Here is a 24,786-nt window from a genome sequence, read left to right as displayed (position 1 = left end):
TACATCACCGGACGTTGCCTTCCTCACGGAAACCTGGATGAACGCCTCCTCTGCACCCGACATCGCCATCGCCATCCCGGACGGGTACAAGATCATCAAAAGGGACCGCATCAACCAGACCGGAGGTGGCATCGCCATCGTCCACAGGAACACCATCCGCATCACGACCGACGCCAACGACTCCTTCGCCGCAGCCGAACATCTCCACTTCCAGATTCACACCGACCCTAAGACGACCCTCAGAGGCACCCTCGTCTACAGACCCCCGGGACCATGCACACAATTCAGCGAAGACATCACAGACTTCATCAGCCCGCACGCCCTCCCCTCCACTGACTACATCCTCCTCGGGGACCTCAACTTCCACCTGGAGAACAACAAGGACCGCAACACCACCGCCCTGCTGGAAAACCTCGCCAACCTCGGACTCAAGCAACTGGTCAACACCCCCACCCACTACGCCGGCCACACGCTTGATCCCGTCTTCTCTTCTAGCAAGTACATCACCTTCAGCCACGCCACCGGACTCCACTGGACCGACCACAGCTGCGTCCACTTCAGCTTCAAAAGATCCACGACCCACCACCACCCGCAACAGGTACCTCACAGGAATTGGAGCAAGATCACCGCAGACCAGCTCACCACCTCCCTCAGCCAGAGCCCACCCGCCAACACAACGGACCCCAACGAAGCAGCCCGCAACTTCACACAGTTGCTGACCGCCTGCGCCGACGACCTCGCGCCACTAAAGAACCCTCCCAGCAGACCCAGAAGCAAGAAGGCATCCTGGTTCACCGACGACCTCAAGGACTCCAAGAAGACCTGCCGCACCCTCGAGAAAGCCTGGCTCCTCGACCGGACCACCGACAACATGACCGCCCTCAAACACGCTACCCGCAAGCACCACCAGCTCATCCGCACCACCAAGAAGAAATCCCTGAAGGAACGACTGGACAACAACACCCACGACAGCAAAGAGCTCTTCACTATCGTCAAGGAGTTCTCCAACCCCAGCACCGGCACCAACGACATCACTCCGTCACAAGACCTCTGCGACTCCCTCGCCTCGTTCTTCCACCGCAAGATCACCGACATCCACAACAGCTTCGGCGCCCCACCCACGCACCCAACCATCGAACCAATGCCCCCACCGCCACCCTTCGCACCTGGACCACGGTGACCACCGAAGACACAGCCCGCACGATGAACACCATCCACTCCGGATCACCGACCGACCCCTGCCCACACCACGTCTTCAACAAGGCCGACTCCACCATCGCACCCCAACTCCGGAACATCATCAACGCCTCCTTCAACACCGCCACCTTCCTGGAGAGCTGGAAGCACGCCGAGATCAGCGCCCTCCTGAAGAAACTTACAGCGGACCCCACCGATCTCAAAAACTTCCGCCCCATCTCGCTCCTCCCTTTTCCTGCTAAAGTCATCGAGAAGATCGTCAACAGACAGCTGACCGCCTTACTCGAGACGAACGGATCCCTCGACCCCTCGCAGTCCGGCTTCAGAGCCAACCACAGCACCGAGACCGCCCTCATCGCAGCCACCGACGACATCCGGACTCTGCTCGACAAGGGGGAAACAGTGGCCCTCATCCTCCTGAACCTCTCCGCTGCGTTCGACACGGTCTGCCACCGCACCCTAGTCCAGCGCTGCAGCAACATCGGTATCCAAGAGAAGGCACTGGAGTGGATCATCTCGTTCCTCGCCGGAAGAACACAAAGAGTCCGCCTCCCCCCGTTTCGCTCCGAGGCCACCGAAGTCATCTGCGGCGTCCCGCAAGGATCTTCACTCAGCCCCACCCTCTTCAACATCTACATGAAACCTCTCGCAGCCATCGCACGCCAGCACAACCTCAACATCATCTCTTACGCCGACGACACCCAGCTGATCCTCTCCCTCACCAGAGACCTTGACACCGCCAGAACCTGCCTACACGAAGGGATGAAAGACGTCGCCGAGTGGATGAAGGACAGCCGCCTGAAACTGAACTCGGACAAGACGTAAGTCCTCATCCTGGGATCTTCGCCCTCCGCCTGGGACGCCTCCTGGTGGCCCTCAGCCCTGGGCACCGCACCCAAGCCAACCGACCACGCACGCAACCTGGGCTTCATCCTGGACCCCTCCCTCTCGATGACCAGACAAGTCAACGCCGTCTCCTCATCGTGCTTCAACACCCTGCGTATGCTTCGCAAGATCTTCCGCTGGATCCCGACCGAGACCAGGAAGACTGTCACCCAGGCACTCGTCACCAGCCGACTGGACTACGGAAACGCCCTCTACGCCGGAACCACAGCCAAGCTACAGAAAAGACTCCAGCGCATCCAGAACGCCTCCGCCCGACTCATCCTGGATGTCCCCCGACGCAGCCACATCTCCAGCCACCTGAGAAACCTGCACTGGCTCCCCGTCGACAAGAGGATCACGTTCCGGCTCCTCACCCACGCACACAAGTCTCTCCACGACCTGGGCCCCAAGTACCTCAATGACCGCCTGACCTTCTACACGCCCACCCGCCAGCTACGGTCCACCAGCCTCGCCCTCGCAGCCGTACCACGCATCCGAAGAGCCACCGCCGGAGGAAGATCCTTCTCTTACCTGGCTGCCAAGACTTGGAACTCCCTCCCCATCCACCTTCGGCTGACCCAGGACCATCTCGCCTTCAGGAAACAACTGAAGACCTGGCTGTTCGAGCAGTAGCATACCCCTCCCCCCAAGCGCCTTGAGACCCTCCCGGGTGAGTAGTGGGCTATACAAATGGCATGATTGATTGATTGATTGAAAGTGACAGGATATGGCCCGCTTTTACTAATTCTAGCATAATAGTAGAAGAATGGAAAGATACAGAGCTCCGCAAAGTAAGATCTAGTGGACTTAACTGGTGCACTGTTGGATCATTGATAGCTGCGAATATATAATTTACTTCTTTGTGTTAAGCAGATATAATTATTAATCCGTTCGAAGTCTTTCATGTGGCATTCATACGAATTTTTAATGCAGTGCCTAAAGGCTTTTGTGTATGTCTTTAGCTTAAACTGAATAGTATTATTTGACTAAATAGAACATTTATTGTAAATGTGCATATCAAATTCTTCAACATCGCTAAAGTGAAATGTACCGAAGTGGACAACTATTTTATTGTGCTAGAGTGACCCTCACCCTGAATAATAGATGTTTTACGAAGAGGTTCCTCAAGTCATGAATCCATTCATACATTCTTAACACTGAATAGATCTTGTTGTCGCTGTGGGATCTTGGTAGTTAAAACACGTTGCAGTCTACTCAAAAGAATTCCTATTAGGCCAGCATTTTCAGTGTACGACAGAGAAATTGGTAGCCCTCCTTAGCACAGTGGTTTGGTCCAAGTAAAGGCTGAACAACAGCAAGCGATCAGTTTGTGATCATCACCTGTCTATTGAGTGTTAACAAAGAGCATGAGATGTTTCTAGTGAGCGGGGACATTCTGTTGATTAAGTAGAAAAGACAGTTTTCACTTGCAGTTCTGTTAGCCCAGGGCATAAACAGCTTTCAAGCGAATGTTATAAATGTTTCATTGGCCAACTGTTCTTCCTTTTGATAAAGGTCGTAGAAACAGGCCCAGGGGATTCCAGACTATGTGGACAATTACCATGACTGGATCATCCAAAATTCGGTTGCCACTGTACTTCACTGTCTCCTTAGTACAACACTCTTTTAGGTGCAGCTGAAATCATTAAGAACAGAACTGAAATCAGAAGCACGTCATCAAACCTATCAATTTAAACCTATACCCAAAAGCCCGGCTTGTCAAGAGCTGTTTTCAAATGTATGAAATGATTGGCGATGTGTTGCAGCGCTGGACCCGATTTAGATGCGATTGTTGTCTGATTTTCAACGAGTTTGTGTTGCCATAAATCTTATTTAATTGTTCTATAGCGAAGGATTTAAGTATGTGTGTTTGCACATTTATTTATGCATGATTCGTAATCTCGTTCCTGTTTTACGGCTGTTCCTTTTTGTTTTTATGAATGTTCTCCTTGTTTCCATGGCAACATTGACATATTGGTGGCGTGGCAAATATATTATTTTATTGTAGCCTAACGGGCTTTGCAACCTATTTGGATGCACGCCATTTCCAAATGGCAAACTACTCTTTAACGACATGTTTACGCCTAGGGTTCCAACACACTGCACACAGTGCAAAAAATACAGATACACACGGCGTATCTTGAGTGTTCTCAAAAAAAGAAAACCATGCCCTCAATTGCAGTGCCTTTTATGTCTTACATATTGCCAGCCATCGAAGATCTATTTTAGGAAACATACAGCATTTGCTGACTTTCAATTCATTTTCATGCCATTTCCTCTTGGGAATTTCCTCCTGGAATACAATTCGGTTGTAGACCAACTTATTAGTTGTCATGGTATTGCAATAAAATGAAAAAATATAGAAGTAATTTAAGGTAAGGGGTTAAGTGTAAAGAAGAAATGGTATGGGTGAAGAGTAGGGGTAATGGTAATGAGTAAGAGGTTAAGGGCCGGATGTGCGACGGTTTTTGCATGTGCCAAAAGGTTGACGAACCCGTTTGCGCATGCAAATAACAATAGGGGTATGTACCATACCAAAATAGCGAGTCGCAATTTATTTGCGACTCGCTATTTTGGTATTGGAATTGCAAGTCGCTATTAGGAAGGGGCGTTCCCTTCCTAATAGCGAGCGCAACCCCATGTACAAATGTTTTGCAACCGCAATTGCGGTCGCGATAGACTCGCAAATTACCACCCTCTTCAAGAGGGTGGTAATGGTGTCGCAAAAGGGAATGGGTCCCCAGGGGACCCCTTCTCATTTGCAAATGCAGTGAAAAATATTTTTTAATGGTAGGCAGTGGTCCCAGGGGCCACTGCCTGCCCATAAAAAATGAAACAAGAACGTTTCATTTTTATTTTTTAAATGCATCCCGTTTTCTGTTAAGGAAAATGGGCTGCATTTAAAAAAAACTGCTTTATTTAAAAGCAGTCCCAGCACACCACCATACCTGGGAGGGCCTGCCATTCAAAATGGGGTCACAAATTGCGAGAGGCTCATTAATATTCATGGGGCTCTCAATTTGCGACCACATTGGGAATCGCTAACAGTGTATTACACACTGTTGTAGATCTAAAATATTGCCTTGCAAATTGCGAGTCGCAAAATACTCGCAATTTGCGAGGCGCTATTTTGGACTTTGTACATCTGGCCCTAAGTGAATAAGTGTAAAGGATAACAGGTTATGGGTGTAAAGGTAAGGGGTATGGGTTAAGAGTAAGGGGAATAGGTAAGCTTAAGGGTAAGGTTTAAAGGGTAAGTGGTTTAGCATATGGGATTAATTGTAAGGGTTTAAGGTTAAAGGTAGCAGGTTATTGGTTAAAGTGTAAAGGTGGTAAGAGGTTGAGAATGCAAAGCTAAGAGGGCAAGAGTAAGAGGTCTGGGAAAGGGTTATAGGTATGCTTAAGGTCTTATTGTGAAGGTAAGGGAATAAGGTTCAACGTGTAAGGAAAAGAAGCTAATGGCAAATGGCAAGAGAGTAAAAGGATAGGGATGTAAGGATGAGGGCCAAGTGTAAGGGGTTATGGGTGGGTAGTTAAATAGATGCATATATATAGAAATGCGCCCCTCTTTTAAAGAAAGAATCTCTAGATTCCAACATTCTGGAGAATTATCTTCTTTCTCCTTGTTCAACACGATTTTGGAAAGCTAACTTAATTCCTAGCTAACCCATTATATGTAGGCAATAATGTCCTTAACAAACTTCAATCTGGTTTTAAGCCAGTAGTGTGGAGACCATGCTCAAAGCTGCTGCAAATGATATTTGAATAATCCTGGATAATGAGAGCTCAGCAGATCTTATTCTCCTTGATTTGTTAGCTGCATTTGATACAGTTTTGCGTGACACTCTCTTAGATTCAGTTTGATTGCTATCCAGGGAAATGATCTCCAGCCATTTAAATCGTTAAGGAAGAATACGTTGAGAAATTGATGAAAGAGGTAAAACCAAGATCTCTGCTGGATCCATGTCCACATTGTATCTATTCATGGCTAGCAATGTCACTGTGCCCCTATTTAACGCAGATCTTTAATCAATCTTTAGTGTAAGCAACGTTTCCGGATGTATCCCCACTGGCAAAGAAGCAGGGATAGATGTCTCCATCATTTCAAATTACCAACCAATTTCTCAGCCCCCACACATGACCAAAGTTTTAGAGAAATTGATTATTAAACAATTGATTGTTTATATAGAGACCAATGATCTTTTAGACCCCTCACAGGCAGGTTTCAGGGTAAAGAATACACACAGAGGCTACACTTTTAAAGGTGTTTGATAATATCATACTATTGATGGACCAGGGCAAAGCTGCTGCCCTGGTCCCTTTAGACCCATCTACAGCATTTGATTCTGTATCCCACAGTCTATTGATGAAAAAACAACACGAAAAAGGACTTCATTCCAAAACCCTTCAATGGTTTACCTCCTTTTAAGAAATAGAACTCATAAAGTACAACTGGGTTCTTTGAAATCTAGCTAAAAAACAATCAATTGTGAAGTCCTGCAGGGATCATCGCTGAGCCCATCCCTCTTTAATGTATATGTCTCTCCATTAGCCATGATTGAGAAAAAAGGGGGATTTAATATCTGTTCTTATGCGGATGATACACAGTTGATGATAGCAGTAAGAGAAAGGCATGAGGTCACAAGAGACAAACTGATTAATTGTCTATCAGAAACTGCAAACTGGATGACAGAGCATTGTCTGAAGTTAAATCCAGAAAAGTCTGAGATACTCTTTGGGTGAACACATTTAATTTGGGATTCATCTTGGTCGCCTCTGTTGTTAGGCACTGCGCCAGAACTCAAACAGGTTGCAAAAAATCTATGCGTCCTGGTAGATAGTGCATTATCCATGCAAGATTGAGTAAAGGCAACGTGCAGAAAGTGCTTTACTATGCTAAAATTAGTAAGGAGACTTTTCAAGTGGAGCCCGGACAATTGGAGGAAAACCATAGTTCAGTCCTTGATAACAAGTACACTGGACAATGGGAATGCTTTATATATTGGCTTAGCAGATTACTTGCATCAGAATGCAGCAGCTGAGCTGGTCTGCAACAAGAACAAGTTTAGCTCGGCATTAGAATGTATGGATGCGCTAGACTGGTTGCCAATGCGCCAAATAGTTAAGTTTAAGTTACTTTGCCATGAGCATAGAGCATTACACAAGACTGGCCCCAAAATTCTGCCAGATAAAGTTGAATTCTTTTTGCCTTTGCGAGAACTGAGATCTCGTAATCTTGTACTTTCCAATACTAGGCAAAAGTTATAGAAGGAGGTCGCTCTTTTTCCTACCAGGCAGCCTACAATGGAATGAACTACCATTAGACCTACACCTCCGAAAGACAAGTTGGTGTTCAGGAAGAAGCAAAAAACATGGCTGTTTAGGATGTAATGCTTTTGGGGTACTCTGTAACGAACGTCTTTATAAATGCAGGGAGCTATAACTAGCGCGTGATATCTTACTGAATGAATGTTGCGTACTATAAATACTATAAATAAATCAATAAATTGTTCTTGAATGACAGAACCCAGGCAGTCCAATTGTCATTTTTCTGATCCGATGTTAGAGACCTAGTCGGTGGGGTCCATCAGGGGTCTGCTCTTAGCCAAACACTTTTTAACATTTATTTTGCTCAACTGGCCGAAGTGATTACCTCTTTCGGTTTGTAGTTCTATGGCTATATGAACGATGCCCCGATCATCATATGGATGGATGAGAATCTCAGCTCACTACTGGACCACTTCAGAATCTGTCTAGTTGAGGTAGCCTGCTGAATGAACATCAGGGCCGGACTGGCTGTGGCGGGCATCTGGCATTTCCCGGGGAGGCTGGAAGGGTGGGGGCCAGTTTTGCAGTGGTGGGGGCTGGTTTTGTTACTGGAGACCGGTTTTGCAGCAGTGCTGCAATATCTCCCCTCAGTAACAAAAGCAGCAGTGCTTCACACTTGTGCTCCTTGCCCCCTCCAGAGGTGGGCTGGTCTGACAAAATTGCCAGGGCTGCTTTTAGTTCCCAGTCTGGTCCTGATGAACATCAACTCCCTCCATCTGAATTCTGACAAAACAGAGGTTTTTGACTTTGGCAGCTCTTCCTGTTGGTATCCCAATGTGTGGCCCCAGTCACAAGGGGCCTGTCCCAGCCTGGCAGCTACAGTTTGTAATTTGGGAATCATATTTGACACCAAAATGTCTTTTGAACTTCATGTCAGGAAACCTATGACCACCTGTTACCTGATCATGATGGTCCTAAAAGTGATTTTACCATTTATTCCGCAAAGATCTAGGCAGTTACTGAACAATCCTTGATTATTAGCAGAATGGACCACTGCAATGTTCTCTATGTCGGTCTTCTAGTCTATCTGATACACAGATTGCAGCTAATTCAGAACATCACAGCTAGATTTGTACTAGGCATTCGTAAAACTGACAATATCGCCACGCAATTCAGAAAACTTCCCAATACAGAAAATAAGCTGTTTTAAAGCCCTCTACTTCTGCAACAAAACTTTCTACCCAGCAGACCACACTAGCTACTTTTCCTCCAAGTAAAAAACAGACACTCCCCCTTGCTTGCTATGTTCTGTCTCTTACCTTCTTGTTGTTGTATCTAAATATCGCAGGGCAAGACTTTGCGAACAAGCTATTCAGTAGTGACAGCTCAAGCATGGAGCAATCACCCCACTGAGATACGATCTGAACCCAACCTTCTAAAATCCTGCACGTCTCTACCTAATATGAATAACTTTGCGGTGCTGAGATGCTTCATTCATAGTGCCAGGATGCCTTTGGGTAATTGCGTGCTCTATAAACTAATAGATAGAAAGATAAATAGATAGATAGATAGATAGATAGATAGATAGATAGATAGATAGATAGATAGATAGATAGATAGATAGATAGATAGATAGATAGATAGATAGATAGATAGATAGATAGATAGATAGATGGATGGATGGATGGATGGATGGATGGATGGATGGATGGATGGATGGATGGATGGATGGATGGATGGATGGATGGATGGATGGATGGATGGATGGATGGATGGATGGTTGGATGGATGGATGGATGGATGGATGGATGGATGGATGGATGGGTGGGTGGGTGGGTGGATGAATGGATGGATGGAAGGATGGATAGATAGATAGATAGATAGATAGATAGATAGATAGATAGATAGATAGATAGATAGATAGATAGATAGATAGATAGATAGATAGATAGACAGACAGACAGACAGACAGACAGACAGACAGACAGACAGACAGACAGACAGACAGACAGACAGACAGACAGACAGACAGACAGATAGATAGATAGATAGATAGATAGATAGATAGATAGATAGATAGATAGATAGATAGATAGATAGATAGATAGATAGACAGATAGACAGATAGACAGATAGATACTTAGTTTGATAGATAGATAGATCCACATCACTTAAAACCCTCCACTGGCTCCGACTTCACAAGAGAATCCTATTTAAGATACTCTTAATCACTTTCAGAGCCTCACTAACATAGGCCCAATGTATCGCTCAGCCAGATTCACCCATACACCACATTCAGAACTCTTGGATCATCATCAGCAAACCTCCTCAAAACTCCCAGCTTTAAGTACAAAACCAAGGGAGGACAAACAGTAGCCACATTAGGGACTAAAGCATGGAACCTTTTGCCAACGCACCTGAGGATGTTAAAAACAGAAACACAGTTCAGGTAGGCACAGTAAACCTGGATCTTTGGAGCCCCAGACAAATTCTGCCTATCCCTTATATAGGGTCTCCGCGGCTTCATCTCATCATCTACTCCTTCCGGAGTGACAGCTTGCGCTCTATAAATGCAAAAATCTAATTAGATAGATAGATAGATATCTAGATAGATAGATAGATAGATAGATAGACAAGGAGTGTGGGGCTTTCTCTAAAAAACATCAAAACAGCTTATATATGAGCAATTTGTATATATTGGTAAAGGCAATAGCATCAAAACCATAAAATAAAGGAATTACTCATTTTATTTTAAAAGGGCAAGATAAAAGTCACATGATATATGTGAAAAACAATGAAATATGAAAATGAAATACGAAGAAGGCTTACCCACAAAATGATGAGGAAATAGTAATCGACGAAAAAGCTGCAAAGAGATAGCATACCAAAAAACAGCAGGCAAAGATTGGGTATTGATATCTTCTTTTGCTTATTGTATAGTACCAATACATAGCGGGAGCTTTGGGTCAGCCCACTGCATATCATTGATTGGCCTTCACTTTAGTCTCATTTGCCTGCATTTTAAATGTTCCATAATTTTAAATGGATGAATCGCATCATTCCAGGGAATCCTTTCAGAGCTTCTTTTTGGTATTGAATGGGAGCACATATTTCATTGCTCTTTTACTCGGGTCTGCTTGATCCCCATTTTATTCTTGTTCTTCTCTCCTACTTCTGCTCATTCATTCTTCTAGTCATTCCGTCTTTCCCGCTTTAATTTTGATGATGATGGTTTAAAAAAACTATTTTTCCCAAAAGGCAGCCCGGATGTATGACGTTACAATGGATACATTTACATCGCGGTACATTACATTGCGGTTTTTACAACGCAAGTCGTTACAACGACTTGCGTTGGAGGACACTGGACTAGGAGTAGTGTAAATTAATATTCCAACTCCAGGTTACATACAGTAGAGAAGGTGTTGGATAGTGAATTAGACTATTCCTTGTCCTAGAGCGTCACCCCGCGCAAGTCATTGTAACGACTTGGCTTGTGAAAACCGCAATGTAATAGCATCGTGATGTAATCCCCGCGTTGTAAACGATGTTTCCTGGCAGCCCTCTTTCTGCTTGTTCCTTCTGCTTTCTCAAATTCTCCTTCCCACCTCGTTTTGTCTGTTCCTCCTCCACCCTCCCTGCTTTATTTTTGTGAAATAAATAATTTTGTATGCGAGGGACAGTTTCATGCTGCTGATAGGTGACTCACTTCTTTTCTTTTTTGCTCCCATGCAGTATTTTGTTTTTTTAATTCACCACTAAAAATTAGACCCCGGCCATCTTCAAACATTGAATTAGCATAAGGCAGGTTTAAAGAGATCAGTAAGGCCATCAAATCCAGGATCAAGAGAGAGAATAGACCAACACCAACAGAGCATGTCCAGGGCAGGGTGTGGCGGCAAAAAGGACTACAGGGACCATTGTGCATCAGGAAGATAGACTGGGATGTCATTTGGAGGTGGAAGTGCAAGGTGTAGAAGTGGTTTTCCTATTCCGGGATACAGCAGGCATGACACCAGTGGCCCTACTCATTCAGCTGGGCACACACTGGATGGTCTTTTAATGAACAAAGAGCAGATCTTTGTGAATGAAATCCTCCCTCTGACCTGGTATGATCACCATGCAGTACTATTTGATATTAGTATTCTGCACCCTACTCCCTTATACTCCAGCTCAATCCCCTCCAAACAGTTTAAGGCTTGGAGTGGTATAGATCAGGCTCTTCTCAAACAGCATCTAATTGATACCCAGCCGGAAGATGTTCCAGACCCAGAACTGGACACTACAAACTACACAGACTGGCTCTATAATACTTTGCTAAACTAGTACCCTATAAAAGAGTTTCAAAAACAGGAAGGCTCCCTCTGACCCAAGGTTTTTTGAGGCACTGAGGTTGGAGAAACAAGAGAGGTACTGGCGCCTAGATCATGACAACCAGGAGAAATCTCTCTACAAGTTGGTAGTGGCAAACTATAAACGTCTTCTACTAACAGAAAAAAGTAACTACTACACTAGGAAAATAGAAACCGCACAAGACTCCTCCAAACAGCTGTTTCAGGTGGTTTCTAAATTGGCAGTGGCAGCAGACAGCTCTGTTAAGGTAGCATTTCAATCACTTTGCGATCCGTTAAATGCAAAAACAACAGTTGATGGACAGAATGCATAACAATGTCATACATTCACCCCATCTTTTTTTTCCTCACCATGCCATCCCAGTTTGAACCCAGCCATATGCAAATCAGTCTCGACCCTGTGCCCCATGGCAACAGTCCAGCCCGAACTGCCAAGCCAGGTCCTCCGTTGACTGGAAACAAGCATCCTATGACCGGTTTCGGGCTTTCAGCCCTCATCAGCAAGGATATCTAGATTCCAGTGGCATGGAGAGCACGGGACTCACGTCTGAGCATACCCGTCCCACTCGGGTGACAAATGCAAAAACAATAGTTAAAGGGCGGAATGCAGAACAATGTCATACATTCACCCCAGTACAGAGATCTGGGCCGAATTCCATCATTTTTTGCTCGCCATGCCATTCTAGTTTGAACCCAGCCTTATGCAAATCAGTCTCGACCCTCTGCCCCATGGGAACAGTCCAGTGCGAAATGCCAAGCCAGGTCCTCCCTGGACTGGAAACAAGCATCCTAGGACCGGTTTCGGGCTTTCAGCCCTCATCAGCCAGGATAGCTTGATTCCAGTGGCATGGAGAGCACGGGACTCATGTCTAAGCATGCCCGTCCCTCTCGGGGGGACAAATGCAAAAACAACAGTTGCTGGACAGAATGCAGAACAATGTCATACATTCACCCCAGTACAGGGATCTGGGCCTAAATCCATAGTTATTTTGCTTGGCATGACATTCCAGTTTGAAATCAAGCATATGCAAATCAGCCTTGACCCAGTGCCCCATGGGAGCAGTTCAGCCCGAACTGCCAAGCCAGGTCCTCCCTGGACAGGAAACAGGCATCCTAGGACCGGTTTCGGGCTTTCAGCCCTCATCAGCCAGGATAGCTTGATTCCAGTGGCATGGAGAGCACGGGACTCACGTCTGAGCATACCCGTCCCACTCGGGGTGACAAATGCAAAAACAACAGTTGATGGACAGAATGCAGAACAATTTCATACATTCACCCCAGTACAGAGATCTGGGCCTAAATCCATCGTTTTTTTGCTCACCGTGCCATTCCAGTTTGCACTCAGCCAAATGCAAAGCAGCTTCGACCCAGTGCCCCATGGGAACAGTCCAGTCCGAACTGCCAAGCCAGGTACTCCCTGGACGGGAAACAAGCATCCTAGGACCAGTTTCGGGCTTTCAGCCCTCATCAGCCAGGATAGCTTGGATCCAGTGGCATGGAGAGCGCGGGACTCACGTCTGAGCATACCCTTCCGACTCGGGGTGACAAATGCAAAAACAACAGTTGATGGACAGAATGCAGAACAATGTCATACATTCACCCCAGTACAAGGATCTGGGCCTAAATCCATCGTTTTTTGCTTGCCATGCCATTCCAGTTTGAGCCCTGCCATATGCGAATCAGTCTCGACCCTGTGCCCCATGGGAGCAGTTCAGCCCGAACTACCAAGCCAGGTCCTCCCTGGATAGGAAACAGGCATCCTAGGACCGGTTTCGGGCTTTCAGCCCTCATCAGCCAGGATAGCTTGATTCCAGTGGCATGGAGAGCACAGGACTCACGTCTGAGCATACCCGTCCCACTCGGGGTGACAAATGCAAAAACAACAGTTGATGGACAGAATGCAGAACAATTTCATACATTCACCCCAGTACAGAGATCTGGGCCTAAATCCATCGGTTTTTTGCTCACCGTGCCATTCCAGTTTGCACTCAGCCAAATGCAAAGCAGCTTCGACCCAGTGCCCCATGGGAACAGTCCAGTCTGAACTGCCAAGCCAGGTACTCCCTGGACGGGAAACAAGCATCCTAGGACCAGTTTCGGGCTTTCAGCCCACATCAGCCAGGATAACTTGGATCCAGTGGCATGGAGAGCGCGGGACTCACGTCTGAGCATACCTGTCCGACTCGGGGTGACAAATGCAAAAACAACAGTTGATGGACAGAATGCAGAACAATGTCATACATTCACCCCAGTACAAGGATCTGGGCCTAAATCCATTGTTTTTTGCTTGCCATGCCATTCCAGTTTGAGCCCTGCCATATGCGAATCAGTCTCGACCCTGTGCCCCATGGGAGCAGTCCAGCCCGAACTGCCAAGCAAGGTCCTCCCTGTACTGGAAAAAAGCATCCTAAGACCGGTTTCTGGCTTTCAGCCCTCATCAGCCAGGATAGCTTGATTCCAATGGCATGGAGAGAACGGGACTCACGTCTGAGCATACCGGTCCCACTCGGGGTGACAAATGCAAAAAAAAACAGTTGATGGGCAAAATGCAGAACAATGTCATACATTCACCCCAGTACAGAGATCTGGGCCTAATTCCATCTTTTTTTTGCTCCCCATGCCATTCCAGTTTGAACCGAGCCATATGCAAATCAGTCTTGACCCTGTGCCCCATGGGAAAAGTCCATCCCGAACTGCCAAGCCAGGTCCTCCCTGGACTGGAAAAAAGCATCCTAGGACAGGTAAGGGTTTCCAGCCCTCATCAGCCAGGATACCTTGATTCCAGTGGCATCGAGAGCACGGGACTCACATCTGAGCATACCCGTCCCACTCGGGGTGACAAATGCAAAAACAACAGTTGATGGACAGAATGTAGAACAATGTCATACATTCACCCAATTACAGAGATCTGGGCTTAAATCCATCGTTTTTTTGCTCGCCATGTCATTCCAGTTTGAACCCTGCCATATGCAAATAATGTCTCGACCCTGTGCCCTGCCCAATGGGAACAGTCTAGCGCGAACTGCCAATCCAGGTCCTCCCTGGACTGGAAACAAGAATCCTAGGACCGGTTTCAGGCTTTCAGCCAGGATAGCTTGATTCCAGTGGCATGGAGAGCACGAGACTCACGCCTGAGCATACACGTCCCGCTCCGGTTGACAAATGCAAAAGCAACAGTTGATTGACAGAATGCAGCACAATGTCATACATTCACCCCAGTACAGAGATCTGGGCCTAAATCTATTGTTTTTTTTCTCCCCATGCCTTTCCAGTTTGAACCCAGCCATATGCAAATCAGTCTAGACCCTGTGCCCAATGGGAACAGTCCAGCCCGACCTGCCAATCCAGGTCCTCCCTGGACTGGAAACAAGCATCCTAGGACAGGTTTCAGGCTTTCAGTCAGGATAGCTTGATTCCAGTGGCATGGAGAGCACGGGACTCACGTCTGAGCAGACCCGCCCCACTCGGGGTGACGAATGCAAAAACAACAGTTGATGGACAGAATGCAGAACAATGTCATACATTCACCCCAGTACAGAGATCTGGGCCTAAATCAATTGTTTTTTTGCTTCCCATGCCATTACAGTTTGAACCCAGCCATATGCAAATCAGTCTCGACCCTGTGCCCCATGGGAACAATCCAGCCCGAACTCCCAAGCCAGTTCCTCGGTGGACTGGAAACAAGCATCCTAGGACCGGTTTTTGTCTTTCAGCCCTCATCAGCCAGGATAGCTTGATTCCAGTGGCATGGAGAGCACTGGTCTCATGTATGAGCATACCCGTCCCACTCGGGGTGATGAATGCAAAAACAACAGTTGATGGACAGAATGCAGAACAATGTCATACATTCACCCAAGTACTGTGATCTGGGCCTAAATCCATTGTTTTTTTGCTCACCGTGCCATTTCAGTTGGCACTCAGCCAAATGCAAAGCACCCTCGACCCAGTGCCCCATGGGAACAGACCAGCCCGAACTGCCCAGTCAGGTCCTCCCTGGACTGGAAACAAGCATTCTAGGACGGTTTTCGGGCTTTCAGCCATCATCAGCCAGGATAGCTTGATTGCAGTGGAATGGAGAGCACTGGACTCACGTCTGAGCATACCTGTCCCAATCGGGGGGACAAATGCAAAAACAACAGTTGATGGACATAATGCTGAACAATGTCATACATTCACCCCAGTACAGAGAGCTGGGCCTAAATCCATAGTTTTTTTGCTCACCATGCCATTCCAGTTTGAACCCAGCCATATGCAAATCAGTCTCGACCCTCTGCCTCATGGGAACAGTCCAGTGCGAACTGCCAAGCCAGGTCCTCCCTGGACTGGAAACAAGCATCCTAGGACCGGTTTTGGGCTTTCAGCTCTCATCAGCCAGAATAGCTTGATTCCAGTGGCATGGAGAGCACGGGACTCGTGACTGAGCATACCCGTCTCACTCGGGGGACAAATGCAAAAACAACAGTTGATGGACAGAATGCAGAACAATGTCATACATTCACCCCAGTACAGAGATATGGGCCTAAATCGATCGTTTTTTTGCACACCATGTCATTCCAGTTTGAACCCAGCCTTATGCAAATCAGTATTGACCCTGTGCCCCATGGGAACAGTCCAGCCCGAACTGCCATGCCAGGTCCTCCCTGGACTGGAAACAAGCATCCTAGGACTGGTTTCGGGGTTTCAGCCCTCATCAGCCAGGATAGCTTGATTCCAGTGGCATGGAGCGCTCAGTAATCATGCCTGAGCATACCCGTCCAACTTGGTGTGACAAATGCAAAAACAACAGTTGATGGACAGAATGCAGAACAATGTCATACATTCACCCCAGTACAGAGATTTGGGCCTAAATCCATTGTTTTTTTTGCTCACCATGTAATTCCAGTTTGAACCCAGCCAAATGCAAATCAGTCTTCACCATGTGCCCCATGGGAACAGTCCAGCCCGAACTGCCAAGCCAGGTCCTCTCTGGACTGGAAACAAGCATCCTAGGAACGGTTTCGGGCTTCCAGCCCTCATCAGCATGGTAGCTTGATTCCAGTGGCATGGAGAGCACAGGACTAACGTCTGAGCATGCCCGTCCCACTCGTGGAGACAAGTGTAAAAACAACAGTTGACGAACAAAATGCAGAACAATGTAATACATTCACCCCAGTACAGAGATAAGGGCCTAAATCCATCTTTTTTTTCTCACCATGCCATTCCAGTTTGAACCCAGCCATATGCAAATCAGTCTTGACCATGTGCCCCATGGGAACAGTCCAGCCCGAACTGCCAAACCAGATCCTCCATGGACTGGAAACAAGCATCCTAGGAACGGTTTCGGGCTTTCAGCCCTCATCAGCCAGGATAGCTTGATTCCAGTGGCATGGAGAGCACAAGACTCACGTCTGAGCATACCCGTCCAACTCGGGGTGACAAATGCAAAAACAACAGTTGATGGACAGAATGCCGAACAATGTCATACATTCCCCCTAGTACAGAGATCTGGGCCTAAATCTGTCGTATTTTTGCTCACCATGCCATTCCGGTTTGAACCCACCCATATGCAAATCAGACTCGACCCTCTGCCCCATGGGAACAGTCCAGTCCGAACCGCTAAGCAAGGTCATCCCTGGACTGGAAACAAGCATCCTCGGACCGGTGTCGGGCTTTCAGCCCTCATCAGCCAGGATAGCTTGTTTCCAGTGGCATGGAGAGCACGGGACTCACGTTTGAGCATACACGTCCCACTCGGCGTGACAAATGCTAAAACAACATTTGATGGACAGAATGCAGAACAATGTCTAACATTCACCCCAGTACAAAGATATGGGCCTAAATCCATCGTTTTTTTGCTCACCATGCCATTGCAGTTTGAACCCAGCCATATGCAAATCAGTCTCGACCCTGTGCCCCATGGGAACAGTCCAGCCCGAACTGCCAAGCCAGGTACTCCCTGGTCAGGAAACAAGCATCCTAGGATGGGTTTCGGGCTTTCAGCCATCATCATCCAGGATAGTTTGATTGCAGTGGCATGGCAAGCACGGGACTCACGTCTGAGGCTACCCGTCCCACTCGGGGTTACAAATGCAAGAGCAACAGTTGATGGACAGAATGCAGAACAATGTCATACATTCACGCCAGTACAGAGATCTGGGCCTAAATCCATCTTTTTTTTGTTCACCATGCCATTCCAGTTTTAACCAAGTCGTATGCAAATCAATCTCGACCCTTTGCCTCATGGGAACAGTCCAGCGGGAACTGCCAAGCCAGGTCCTGCCTGGACTGGAAACAAGCATCCTAGGACCGGTTTCGGGCTTTCAGCCATCATCATCCAGGATAGCTTGATTGCAGTGGCATGGCAAGCACGGGACTCACGTCTGAGGCTACCCGTCCCACTCGGGGGACAAATGTAAAAAAACAGTTGATGGACAGAATGAAGAACAATGTCATACATTCACCCCAGTACAGATATCTGGACCTAAATCCATCTTTTTTTTGCTCACCATGCCATTCCAGTTTGAACCCAGCCAAATTCAAATCAGTCTCCAGCATTAGCCCCATGGGAACAGTCCAGCCCGAACTGCCAAGCCATGTCCTCCCTGGAATGGAAACAAGCATCCTAGGACCTATTTTGGGCTTTCAGCCCTAATCAGCCAGGATAGCCTGTTTCCAGTGGCATGGAGAGCACGGGACTCACGTTTGAGCATACCCGTCCCACTCGGGGTGACAAATCCTAAAACAACATTTGATGGACAGAACGCAGAACGATGTCTAACATTCACCCAAGTACAAAGATATGGGCCTAAATCCATCGTTTTTTTGCTCACCATGCCATTCCAGTTTGAATCCAGCCATATGCAAATCAGTCTCGACCCTGTGCCCCATGGGAACAGTCCTGCCGGAACTGCCAAGCCATGTCCTCGCTGCACAGGAAACAAGCATCCTAGGACGGTTTTGGGCTTTCAGCCATCATCAGCCAGGATAGCTTGATTGCAGTGGAATGGAGAGCACTGGACTCACGTCTGAGCTTACCTGTCCCAATCGGGGGACAAATGCCAAAACAACAGTTGATGGACAGAACGCAGAACAATGTCTAACATTCACCCCAGTACAAAGATATGGGCCTAAATCCATCGTTTATTTGCTCACCATGCCATTCCAGTTTGAATCCAGCCATATGCAAATCAGTCTCAATCCTGTGCCCCATGGGAACAATCCAGCACGAACTGCCAAGCCATGTCCTCCCTGGACTGGAAACATGCCTCCTAGGACGGTTTTTGGAATTTCAGCCCTCATCAGCCAGAATAGCTTGATTCCAGTGGCATGGAGAGCACGGGACTCACGTCTGAGCATACCTGTCCCACTCGGGGGACAAATTATTATTATTATTATTATTATTAAAGTCTTTTGTAGCGCGCTCTATTACTAAAAAAATAGTATCCTGGCGCGTTGAAGACAGAACAGTTTGAGAGGGAGCAAATAACTGCAGACACTGGGTGGAGAAAGTTTAAACTATAGTTTTGAAGAGGTGAGTTTTTAGACCTTTCTTAAACGCACTAAGAGTAGATGCAGTTTTCAAATGAAGGGGTAGGGTATTCCAATATTTAGCTGCTCTCACTGAGATTGATTGGCCGCCAAGTCTACAGTATTTAAATTTGGGGATGGACATTTGGCACAGGTTGGCCGATCTGAGTGGGCGGTTAGGGACATACAAGCAAAACCTTTTTCTCAAGTAAACAGGACCAGTTTGATGAATAGCTCGGTAGGCAAGCACTAAGATTTTAAACAGAATCCTATGAGCAACTGGGAGCCAGTGAAGAGCATGGAGAAGAGGGCGAGCACTGGAACGCCTGGGGACATTAAACAAAAGTCTAGCGGCGGCCTTCTGAATAACCTGAAGGCGGTGAATCAGATATGCCGGCAATCCGCAGAACAGTCCATTCGCATAATCTAGCCTGGAGAGTACTAAGGCACGAATAACAGTCTCTTTTGCTTCTTTCGGGAGGAAGGGAAAAAACCTGCGTAAAGTTTTTAGGGTAGAAAAACAAACGCCAGTGAGTTTCTTAAGATGGTCCTCAAACTTAAGGTTCTTACCGAACCAAACCCCTAGGTTTTTCACCGGGCCAGATGTGGCTTTTGGTGGGGGTAGGTCCGCAGGCCAGAGACGTTCACTAAAATCCTCGGGAAAAGAGCCATACAACAAAATCTCAGATTTACTTTCGTTGCATTTTAGCTGGGCACCTGCTAGCCATTGAAAAACAGAGGACAGACAGAGTTGGGCCGCCGACGTATCTAAATTATCTTTGGGCCAAGTAAACAAAAGTTGTGTATCGTCGACAAATGCAAAAACAACAGCTGATGGACAGAATGCAGAACAATGTCATATATTCAACCCAGTGCAGATATCTGGGCCTAAATCCATCTTTTTTATGCTCACCATGCCATTCCAGTTTGAACCCAGCCAAATGCAAATCAGTCTCCAGCATGTGCCCCATGGGAACAGTCCAGTGGGAACTGCCAAGCCAGGTCCTGCCTGGACTGGAAACAAGCATCCTAGGACCGGTTTCGGGCTTTCAGCCATCATCATCCAGGATAACGTGATTGCAGTGGCATGGCAAGCACGGGACTCACGTCTGACCATACCCGTCCCACTCGGGGGAGAAATGCAAAAACAACAGTTGAGGGACAGAATGCAGAACAATGTCATACATTCACCCCAGTAAAGAGAGATGGGCCTAAATCCATCGTTTTTTTTTCTCCCCATGCCTTTCCAGTTTGAACTGAGCCATATGCAAATCAGTCTTGACCCTGTGCCCCATGGAAAATGTCCTGCCCGAACTGCCAAGCCAGGTCCTCCCTGGACTAGAAAAAAGCGTCCTACGACCGGTTATAGCCTTTCAGCCCTCATCAGCCAGGATAGCTTGATTTCAGTGGCATGGAGAGCACGGCACTCACGTCTGAGCATACCCGTCCCACTCGGGGTGACAAATGCAAAAACAACAGTTGATGGACAGAATGCAGAACAATGTCATACATTCACCCCAGTACAGAGATATGGGCCTAAATCCATCGTTTTGTTGCTCCCCATGCCATTCCAGTTTGAAACCAGCCAAAGGCAAATCAGACTCGACCATGTGCCCCATGGGAAAAGTCCAGCCCGAACTGCCAAGCCAGGTCCTCTCTGGACTGGAAACAAGCATCCTAGGAACGGTTTCGGGCTTTCAGCCCTCATCAGCATGGTAGCTTGATTCCAGTGGCATGGAGAGCACGGGACTAACGTCTGAGCATGCCCGTCCCACTCGTGGAGACAAGTGCAAAAACAACAGTTGACGAACAGAATGCAGAACAATGTCATACATTCACCCCAGTACAGAGATAAGGGCCTAAATCCATCTTTTTTTTCTCACCATGCCATTCCAGTTTGAACCCAGCCATATGCAAATCAGTCTTGACCATGTGCCCCATGGGAACAGTCCAGCCCGAACTGCCAAACCAGATCTTCCATGGACTGGAAATAAGCATCCTAGGAACGGTTTCGGGCTTTCAGCCCTCATCAGCCAGGATAGCTTGATTCCAGTGGCATGGAGAGCACGAGACTCACGTCTGAGCATACCCGTTCAACTCGGGGTGACAAATGCAAAAACAACAGTTGATGGACAGAATGCCGAACAATGTCATACATTCCCCCTAGTACAGAGATCTGGGCCTAAATCTGTCGTATTTTTGCTCACCATGCCATTCCGGTTTGAACCCACCCATATGCAAATCAGACTCGACCCTCTGCCCCATGGGAACAGTCCAGTCCGAACCGCTAAGCAAGGTCATCCCTGGACTGGAAACAAGCATCCTAGGACCGGTGTCGGGCTTTCAGCCCTCATCAGCCAGGATAGCTTGTTTCCAGTGGCATGGAGAGCACGGGACTCACGTTTGAGCATACACGTACCACTCGGGGTGACAAATGCTAAAACAACATTTGATGGACAGAATGCAGAACAATGTCTAACATTCACCCCAGTACAAAGATATGGGCATAAATCCATCGTTTTTTTGCTCACCATGCCATTCCAGTTTGAACCAAGCCATATGCAAATCAGTCTCGACCCTGTGCCCCATGGGAACAGTCCTGCCCGAACTGCCAAGCCATGTCCTCGCTGCACAGGAAACAAGCATCCTAGGACGGTTTTCGGGCTTTCAGCCATCATCAGCAAGGATAGCTTGATTGCAGTGGCATGGCAAGCACGGGACTCACGTCTGACCATACCCGTCCCACTCGGGGGACAAATGCAAAAACAACAGTTGAGGGACAGAATGCAGAACAATGTCATACATTCACCCCAGTAAAGAGAGATGGGCCTAAATCCATCGTTTTTTTTTTCTCCCCATGCCTTTCCAGTTTGAACTGAGCCATATGCAAATCAGTCTTGACACTGTGCCCCATGGAAAATGTCCTGCCCGAACTGCCAAGCCAGGTCCTCCCTGGACTAGAAAAAAGCGTCCTACGACCGGTTATAGCCTTTCAGCCCTCATCAGCCAGGATAGCTTGATTTCAGTGGCATGGAGAGCACGGCACTCACGTCTGAGCATACCCGTCCCACTCGGGTTGACAAATGCAAAAACAACAGTTGATGGACAGAATGCAGAACAATGTCATACATTCACCCCAGTACAGAGATATGGGCCTAAATCCATCGTTTTGTTGCTCCCCATGCCATTCCAGTTTGAAACCAGCCAAAGGCAAATCAGACTCGACCATGTGCCCCATGGGAAAAGTCCAGCCCGAACTGCCAAGCCAGGTCCTCTCTGGACTGGAAACAAGCATCCTAGGAACGGTTTCGGGCTTTCAGCCATCATCAGCATGGTAGCTTGATTCCAGTGGCATGGAGAGAATGGGACTAACGTCTGAGCATGCCCGTCCCACTCGTGGAGACAAGTGCAAAAACAACAGTTGACGAACAGAATGCAGAACAATGTCATACATTCACCCCAGTACAGAGATAAGGGCCTGAATCCATCTTTTTTTTCTCACCATGCCATTCCAGTTTGAACCCAGCCATATGCAAATCAGTCTTGACCATGTGCCCCATGGGAACAGTCCAGCCCTAACTGCCAAACCGGATCTTCCATGGACTGGAAATAAGCATCCTAGGAACGGTTTCGGGCTTTCAGCCCTCATCAGCCAGGATAGCTTGATTCCAGTGGCATGGAGAGCACGAGACTCACGTCTGAGCATACCCGTCCAACTCGGGGTGACAAATGCAAAAACAACAGTTGATGGACAGAATGCCGAACAATGTCATACATTCCCCCTAGTACAGAGATCTGGGCCTAAATCTGTCGTATTTTTGCTCACCATGCCATTCCGGTTTGAACCCACCCATATGCAAATCAGACTCGACCCTCTGCCCCATGGGAACAGTCCAGTCCGAACCGCTAAGCAAGGTCATCCCTGGACTGGAAACAAGCATCCTAGGACCGGTGTCGGGCTTTCAGCCCTCATCAGCCAGGATAGCTTGTTTCCAGTGGCATGGGGAGCACGGGACTCACGTTTGAGCATACACGTACCACTCGGGGTGACAAATGCTAAAACAACATTTGATGGACAGAATGCAGAACAATGTCTAACATTCACCCCAGTACAAAGATATGGGCCTAAATCCATCGTTTTTTTGCTCACCATGCCATTCCAGTTTGAACCAAGCCATATGCAAATCAGTCTCGACCCTGTGCCCCATGGGAACAGTCCAGCCCGAACTGCCAAGCCAGGTACTCCCTGGTCAGGAAACAAGCATCCTAGGATGGGTTTCGTTCTTTCAGCCATCATCATTCAGGATAGCTTGATTGCAGTGGCATGGCAAGTACGGGACTCACGTCTGAGGCTACCCGTCCCACTCGAATTACAAATGCAAAAGCAACAGTTGATGGACAGAATGCAGAACAATGTCATACATTCACGCCAGTACAGAGATCTGGGCCTAAATCCATCGTTTTTTTGTTCACCATGCCATTCCAGTTTTATCCCAGTCGTATGCAAATCAGTCTCGACCCTTTGCCTCATAGGAACAGTCCAGCGGGAACTGCCAAGCCAGGTCCTGCCTGGACTGGAAACAAGCATCCTAGCACCGGTTTCGGGCTTTCAGCCATCATCATCCAGGATAGCTTGATTGCAGTGGCATGGCAAGCACGGGACTCACGTCTGAGGCTACCCGTCCCACTCGGGGGACAAATGTAAAAAAACAGTTGATGGACAGAATGAAGAACAATGTCATACATTCACCCCAGTACAGATATCTGGACCTAAATCCATCTTTTTTTTGCTCACCATACCATTCCAGTTTGAACCCAGCCAAATTCAAATCAGTCTCCAGCATTAGCCCCACGGGAACAGTCCAGCCCGAACTGCCAAGCCATGTCCTCCCTGGAATGGAAACAAGCATCCTAGGACCTATTTCGGGCTTTCAGCCCCCATCCGCCAGGATAGCCTGTTTCCAGTGGCATGGAGAGCATGGGACTCACGTTTGAGCATACCCGTCCCACTCGGGGTGACAAATCCTAAAACAACATTTGATGGACAGAACGCAGAACGATGTCTAACATTCACCCAAGTACAAAGATATGGGCCTAAATCCATCGTTTTTTTGCTCACCATGCCATTCCAGTTTGAATCCAGCCATATGCAAATCAGTCTCGACCCTGTGCCCCATGGGAACAGTCCTGCCCGAACTGCCAAGCCATGTCCTCGCTGCACAGGAAACAAGCATCCTAGGACGGTTTTCGGGCTTTCAGCCATCATCAGCCAGGATAGCTTGATTGCAGTGGCATGGCAAGCACGGGACTCACGTCTGACCATACCCGTCCCACTCGGGGGACAAATGCAAAAACAACAGTTGAGGGACAGAATGCAGAACAATGTCATACATTCACCCCAGTAAAGAGAGATGGGCCTAAATCCATCGTTTTTTTTTCTCCCCATGCCTTTCCAGTTTGTACTGAGCCATATGCAAATCAGTCTTGACACTGTGCCCCATGGAAAATGTCCTGCCCGAACTGCCAAGCCAGGTCCTCCCTGGACTAGAAAAAAGCGTCCTACGACCGGTTATAGCCTTTC

The sequence above is a fragment of the Lissotriton helveticus genome, chromosome 4_1 (assembly GCF_964261635.1).
Source record: "Lissotriton helveticus chromosome 4_1, aLisHel1.1, whole genome shotgun sequence".
Taxonomy (NCBI): domain Eukaryota; kingdom Metazoa; phylum Chordata; class Amphibia; order Caudata; family Salamandridae; genus Lissotriton; species Lissotriton helveticus.
This window is presented reverse-complemented; position numbering follows the sequence as displayed.